The following is an 8,045-nucleotide window of genomic DNA, read 5'->3' as shown; positions in this document are numbered from 1 at the left end:
ATTTCTATGAGACAGCTGGTTGGGAAGTGTAAAGGACCTTTGATGACGTCATGTCCATGTGACCAGTCTCATGTGTGGGAGCAGCTATCTTCTGCTAGGATTTCTATGAGGCAGCTGGTTTCCAGGCTTTTTTCATGAAGCAGCAGGTTAGTGAGTGCAGTGTATTCAATTAACAGTAAGCCACATTGAGGGCAACGTTCTGCAGGGTGGGGGTGTGTGTGGGTGCCCTGTTATGTGATGTTCTGCAGGGTGGGGGTGTGCGTGGGTGCCCTGTTGTTTGATGTTCTGCAGGGTGTGGGTGTGTGTGTGTGTGTGTGTGTGTGTGTGTGTGGGGGGGGGGGGGGTGCACTGTTATGCAATGTTCTGCAGGGTGACAGGTGTGTGGGTGCACGGTTATGCGATGCTCTGCAGGGTGAGGGGTGTTTGGGTGCACTGGTATTTGATGTTCTGCAGGGTCTGTGGGTGCCCTATTATGTGATGTTCTGCGGGGTGGGGGTGTGTGTGGGTGCCCTGTTGTTTGATGTTCTGCAGGGTGTGGGTGTGTGTGTGTGTGTGGGGGGGGGGTGCACTGTTTTGCAATGTTCTGCAGGGTGACAGGTGTGTGGGTGCACTCTTATGTGATGTTCTGCAGGATCAGGGGTGTGTGGGGGCATTGTTATGTGATGTTCTGCATGATCATGGGGCTGTGAGTGTGGTCTGACATCATGGGCTGTGCAAACCTTCTAGTAACTATTGGGGGTCTCTGCACTGGAAGAGAAGGGAAGGGTTGATGCTAGGGGAATGTTGAGGCTAGATGTTAGTCGGTGGCACCTTGTACAACATGGACTTGTTACTGACATGTAAACGGTTTTCCCAGCAGTGTCAACAGTTTTGCTTGGTGACGGTTTAAGAGCGAGGAGAATTTTGCAGCTCGGCACTGTTTCCTCATCAACATGGCACCACCCAGGTAAGCAAGGGTACCGTCATGGCACCACCCAGGTAAGCAAGGGTACTGTCATGGCACCACCCAGGTAAGCAAGGGTACCATCATGGCACCACCCAGGTAAGCAAGGGTACCATCATGGCACCACCCAGGTAAGCAAGGGTACCGTCATGGCACCACCCAGGTAAGCAAGGGTACCGTCATGGCACCACCCAGGTAAGCAAGGATACCGTAATGGTATCACCCAGGTAAGCAAGGATACCGTAATGGTACCACCCAGGTAAGCAAGGGTACCGTCATGGTACCACCCAGGTAAGCAAGGGTACTGTCATGGCACCACCCAGGTAAGCAAGGGTACCGTCATGGCACCACCCAGGTAAGCAAGGGTACCGTTATGGTACCACCCAGGTAAGCAAGGGTACCGTCATGGCACCACCCAGGTAAGCAAGGGTACCGTCATGGCACCACCCAGGTAAGCAAGGGTACTGTCATGGCACCACCCAGGTAAGCAAGGATACCGTAATGGTATCACCCAGGTAAGCAAGGGTATCGTCATGGCACCACCCACCACCCAGGTAAGCAAGGGTAGTTCTGTTGTAGTTCTGCAACAGATTAGAAGATAACAGTACATAAGGGGAAGGCGGTGGCATGGTACACGAAGGGCCATGTAGGGTACATGTGATATATGTGCAATGTGTGTTGGCATACTAGACCATGTTGACAACACCTTTTTTTTTCCTCATCACAAAAAAAAGTGTTTTCAATATGGCAGTATGGCAACACACATTGCACATATATCACATGTACCCTACATGGCCCTTCGTGTACCGTGCCACCGCCTTCCCCTCATGTACTGTCATCTTCTAATCTGTTGCAGAACTACAACCATTATGGGATGTGTGATAGTCCTGGGGGAGCGGCAGTCAGTTGCGGTGGTGGGCCCAAACAGTGTTGCTGAGGTCCCGGGGGGGTTGCTGGCCTCAGTTCTGCCAAGGTCGGGGGGGGAGTTTGGAAGTTGGGAAGCAAATTAGGCAGCGCCACTAAGATCCAGGGGGTGATGGGTGGCGGGTCGGTCGGTGCTGCTGAGGTCTGTGGGGTTGTGGGCTGGTCAGCGCCGCTGAGATCCCTGGAAAGGTGCGTCCGGTGTCACCATTGCTGCTGAGGTCCAACAGGGATTATGCAGTGGCGGGCAGCACCACTGAGGTCCGTGGTTGGAGGCGCTCTCAACCATTTCAGAATTCCAGATACTTTCCTGATATGCATCGGGAAAGTGTCTGGAATTCTAGTGCCCCCTTGGAGTTCTATGGGGTGTCCGTGACGGAATTCCGGACTAAAATAGGACAGGATCAAAAAAATCCTGACCTCTTTTCCAGAACGGACACCCTTTAGGAAAAATCCTTAACTAATGTACCCCTATTGGTCCGTATCTGTCCAGATTTCCTGATAAGAAATCCGGGTGTATTTTCTGGATGTGTGAAGGGGACCTAATCTGTTTTGGCCTCCAGGAAACTATCAGGAAATTCCTTCAGGATTTCCTGATACATACAAGCATCTCCATCATACTGACTGCAGTATTCTGGACCACATGATACTGAAAACAGGATACTGGGAAAGCTGCATATGACCCCCCAAAAATAACAAAAAAACAACACAATACTCACCTAACTCCCATGACTCTCCTCCTCTCTGTAAGTGGTGGTCGAGAACCGGAACATCAGGGTGCAGAGAAGATACTTCAGACATCGCGTCAGAGATCTGGGGTTAGGGTGGGGCTGCAAACATCACTGACGTGGTCCAGGGGGCCTCAGTAGTCATCACCATGCCGAGGACGGGGGGGCGGATGGGGGAAGGACCGCTGCCGGGCCTGCAGCCTGCTCGCTTTAAGGGTCTGCTTGCCTGCGGGTGAGGTTAAAGTGGATGCAACGCATCATCACTTAATCCCCTGGAAGCCACATTGTTCAGTATGGCACCCAAAGGGTTAAGTGCAGATGCAATGCCTCCTCACTTAACCCCTTGTGTGCCAGACTGTATGCAGCATCTGCAAAGTACAGAACACCCGTCAAAATGATGGATGTTCTGCCACTGCCTTTGTCTTGTTTTTCAGATATCGGTATCCAGAGGATTGCGTTGGATTCGTTGGACTACTTGATGACCAGCATTTTGTTTTTTGTTTTTAATAAAATGGGCAACGAGGGGTGTGACTGTTATTTTTTGTAATAAAACATTTTTTCAATTGTGTTTTTAGTTTCTTTACGGGCTTAGTATTGGAAGCCGTCTGTTAGATGGGTCAGGGTGTTAGCTGGTATAAAATGGCTAACACTAACCTCCACCATTATTACCTAAGTACCCACCACATGGCAACAACGGCCGTACTTTTACGTAGTGTGAACATAGCCTAAGACATGTCCTATTTTTTTTCAGAACAGATTGCAGATCCATAATACTACAGATAGTGTGACTAGCCCAACAATCAATGGACCCTAAATTTGTCCGTAATTGCGGATCTGTGTGAATTTAAGGAACATGTGAATAAGGCCTTACCCAGAATAAAAAAGAATATGCAGTGTCTTAATTATAACACTAGATGGGGCTAAAGATTAAAATGCATATGGGCTCTAAACTGCAATGCAAGCAAAAGCAATCTAAAATTAAATGAACCAAAGTGATGGCAATTGTGCTTGTGTTGTATATTTTAAATGCTTTTACTAACACTTTCACAATAAAGAAAAATAAATGTTGTAACAGTATTTGTATTTTATTACTCTAATTAGTGGAAATACAAAGTGAGATATGAGTGGATTTTCATGTACAGCCATTAGTCCCTAGATGACCTATGACGTATAGGTATGGCATGGGCGCTTGTCACTTGACAACCTATGATGTACGGGTAAGGACCGGCTGCTATCTGCTGCCGTGCCCTCAATCTCAATGACAGGCAGCAGCAATTGCGCTGAAGCCTGTCATTAACCCCTAAACAATGCGATCAAGGCACTTACTGGGTCCCGATCATTTTCCCTTGCTGCCATAAGTATACTGCTTACCTCTATGCAGTCAGCTCAGTGATTTTCTGATACAGTCTGCCACAGGCAGGCTTTATGTGAAGAGTGAGGAAAACACTGATCAATGCTATGCCATGGCACAGCATTGACCAATGTATGCAATCTAGTGATTGCATGTAATAGTCTCCAGGGTGACATAAAGGGATTATCCTGTGTTAGAAAAACATGGACAAATGTTTTGAAATTAATCTTGATTCACTTCAATGGAATCAAACTGCAAAACCCCATCCAAACTGGAGACAAGTGATGTGCTGTCTCGAAGAAGGTGGCCGTGTATTTCTAATGCTAAATAACCCCTTTAAAAATTGGGGGAACAAATAACCCCCTTCTTCATTATACAAATAAAACGTAAAAATAATTAGATACATAAACATGTTATATACTGTAGCATGTAAGGGCTTGTTTTTTTTTTGTTTTGTTTTTTTCAGGGACAAGTGTACCTTGTAATGGCGCCTTTCAATCTACCATAAAATGTATGGGGGAACCCCAAAACTTTATGGGTTAACTTTTCTATTGTTTTACTATTTTCTTACATTAAAACCTTTTTTTTTTGCAAATTTATATTTTTACCTATTAGTAGCGTCTACAAGATGTCATTTTTTCACGCCATGATCTCTATTTTTTTATCAGGTAAAAATTTGTGTAGATGAGATGTTTTGATCTCATCATACTGAGTACCAGATGCTGGAAAGCTGGGAAACCCCCCTCACACTGTGTATCAGAAGGATGAAAAATTTGAGTGACTTCCAGTATAAGATGCTGGAAAGCTGTGTGACCTCCATCATACTGAGTATAAGATGCTATGACCCTATCATACTGACTACAAGATGCTGGAAAGCTGGGTGACCTCCATCATACTGACTACAAGATGCTGGAAAGCTGGGTGACCTCATCATATTGAGTATAAGATATTGGAAAGCTGGGTGAACTCCATCATACTGACTACTATACAAGATGCAGGAAAGCTGGGTGACCTCTAATTGGCAGTAATAGAGTTAATCTCCCACCCATGGTTGTGGTGGAGCTTGTCGGCACATACCTGGGACATTAATTTGCCGGGACTGTTGGACACAGTGGATTTTAGCCTGAAAGGGAATCTGTCAGCTGAAATTCAAATTCTATCCTATTGACACTGCTAGGTAGCTGTTAGATCAGGGAGATACCTGGTACCTTTCCTATATCTGTTTGTGATTCCAGAATGTAGAGAAATGCTTTAATTATTTACTAAGAATAGTCAAAGAAGTTTTTCTGAGCTGAAATGCAGCAGGCTGTAAGGGCTCATTCACACAGAGCAAAAGCAGCTGAATTTCTGCGCTGAATCAGCCGTTAAAATAGGTGCAGAGCTAATTTCCATTGTGTTGAATGGAAATTCTGCTCTGCAGTTCACACAGTGGAATTTCCTCGCTGAAAGTTCCGCGACTAATCCGCTCTTCGCCAGAAGAATGAACATGTTCATTCTTCCGCTAGCGGAAGCCTATACAAATCAATGGGGCTGTGATTTTTTGTTTCAGCGTGGAATATGGAAAAAAACATACATACATACCTCTGAAATTAGTGCATCTCCATCAATTGCAAAGCGGTGATGTTTTGCCATTTCTGCTCAGCTCTGCTCCTTTTCCTCTGCCAGCTCTGAGGTGATCTGTTCTAGAAAATTCAGGTACCATATAGTCTAGTCTCCAAAGTCTGCAAAATTGTTGTTGGCACCTCCCTCTATTATTACTCACCGAATACTCGCTGAATTTCAGTGCTGAATGCATGCAGAATCAGCGCGGATTCCTCAAGTATTCCGTGCTGAAATACGCAGGGATTCCGCTTACATTCTGCTCGGAATTCAGTGTCAGTTGATTTCAGGCGGAAATATTTCCTCGCGTAATCCGCCCCTTTTGCTCTGTCTGAACTTAGCCTAAGGCTACGTTCACACGCAGCAAAACTAGCGGAATTGTTCGCCGCAGAATGCCATTAGCCTCCCTCTCATAATGGGAGTCTATGAGAGGCGCGCGCTGCTGCTCTCCCCGAGCTAAAGAATGAACATTCTCACAGCGGTGAGACGCTGTGAGAACAGCAGTGCGCGCCTCCCATAGACTCCCATTATGAGAGGGAGGCTAACGGAATTCTGCTAGTTTTGCTACGTGTGAACGGGGCCTAACACCTCCATACCTAACCCTGGTTGGGACCTGGTTGAGAGCTTAGAAAAGCCTCTGACTCTTTGGACCAGAGAATCAAATCATTTTTCTACATCCTGGAAGCACGGCTGGATATATGAGAGATGTTATGTTGATATTTAACAGTTTCATCAGTTTGGAGCATGACTTACAGCTGACGATTCCCTTAAAAGAACAGGCCAATTTTTATTTTTGCAATATCGTTAGAAAAATGCAAAAAAAAATTGTTTCCACCTATGGAGCTGTTTGAACAACAATCTCTAGTTTTTATTAGTATCATATTTGTATAGATAGGAGATTTTGTTTTTTATTCATTTTTTTGTGATAATGTGACAAAAAAAGGAATAGTATTGTTATATCTTAATAGATTGGACAGTTGTGCACACTACGATATATAATATGTCTATTTTTTTTACAAGTTTTATAGTAGTCCTCCTAGGGGACTATTACATGCAATCACTAGATTGCTAACACTGGTCAATGTTACGCCATTGCATAGCAGTGATCAGTGTTCTCTGCGATCTTCTCATAGAGTGTGCCCGAGGCAAGAAGATTGCCAAGCTGACCGCACGGAAATAAGTATGAGACCTCCGGCAGTCAGGAAAAAAGACTGAGACCTAAGCTCCTGTCACTGACACTTAAGTGCACTGTTTAAAAGGTTAATGACCGGAGTCAGTGGCATTGCTACAATGAGAACCTGGCTGCTGATAGTCGCTGGTCCTCACCCTCTATGCAGAGAGTTGTGCTTCTGAGCTCAATCCATGGAGCCACAGGACTTATTGCTGTACCAATATGGCATGGGTCCCTAAGTGACAGGCTTCCATAGCATATGGGTATGTCATGGGTCCTTATTGGGTTAAAAGTGTACTCTGATATCTGGTAAAGAAAAAAAAAAGTTGCAGAAGTATGTTCCTTACTCCCTTAGCGTTCTACCATTAATTTTCTTTTCTTTTTTTTTGGAGGGGGAGTGGTCTTAGTTCTGTACATCCCGGTTGAGCAGTTGCATAGTACTGCAATTTCTAGAATGCTTTTTTTCAGCTGTTCATCACAGTTCTCCCACCCTGCCAAACCCCTTCCCCAGGACACCTGCCAGTTTCCCATCCAAAGCAGTTGAAGAACATTTCATTTCACAATTTTCATCAGCGAGGTTGCGGCAACTGCTGCATTTATTTCCTGTCAGCTCTTTATGTAGAAATTTTAGCATAAGGCAGCATGCTGTAAACACACCTCACTTTCACTAATTGTCTATATATATATATATATATATATATATATATATATATATATATATATATATATATATGTATATATATTCTTTTATCACCTATCCTGTCGAATAATGGAAATATAGTGGAAATAATTTTCTGGTAGATTACAGGCTTCCAAATTCGTTTGTTATGCCAGAGTACTGTGTTATTTGATGTCAGTAAATCAGTGAATGTAGAACACTTTCGATTTGATAGCTGCTGTCAGAAAGCGATGTGTAGGTGCTGTACTGTGGAAACAGTAATCAGTGTAGGCAACTCCTGTCACTTGGATGTTCTTAAGTCTTCTCTCTGTTCTAATCATAAGCATAAAAATTGTTCAAAGTAGTTCTCTCCCTCCAGACAAATGAGTAAAGATATACAGGGCGAGGTCCCATCCACACTGCTGTATTATGCAGCCATGCTGCACAGATCTGCTGTATAATATGGCACAAATATGAATATCCATAATGGCCGTATCCATTTTGATTGATTGTTTCTACTGACAAATCTCAGTAGGTAAAGCCAAGGGGACCCCGCCCCCTTTTTATCTTTTTCACTTATGTAGTAGCAAACTTTGAGCTATAAATGTCTGTGTTTTCTTTTTGCTCTAAAATTGATTCATTTAATCGGTTTACAGTATCAACTAGGCAGGCAG

The 8,045-nt window shown here is 44.4% G+C and overlaps 1 long non-coding RNA gene across 1 annotated transcript; it reads left to right on the top strand.

The window, feature by feature from the left end:
• Nucleotides 1-53: 53 nt before the first annotated feature.
• On the top strand, nucleotides 54-3,598 carry LOC138787161 (uncharacterized). The gene is made up of 3 exons (XR_011362315.1): nucleotides 54-146; nucleotides 857-946; nucleotides 3,027-3,598. It is a non-coding gene; the product is annotated as an uncharacterized lncRNA (long non-coding RNA).
• The last annotated feature ends 4,447 nt before the right edge of the window (nucleotides 3,599-8,045 follow it).

Source organism: Dendropsophus ebraccatus, chromosome 3 (assembly GCF_027789765.1).
Source record: "Dendropsophus ebraccatus isolate aDenEbr1 chromosome 3, aDenEbr1.pat, whole genome shotgun sequence".
Taxonomy (NCBI): Eukaryota; Metazoa; Chordata; class Amphibia; order Anura; family Hylidae; genus Dendropsophus; species Dendropsophus ebraccatus.
Note: the sequence above shows the minus strand (reverse complement) of the source record. Positions and strands in the feature narration are given on the sequence as shown.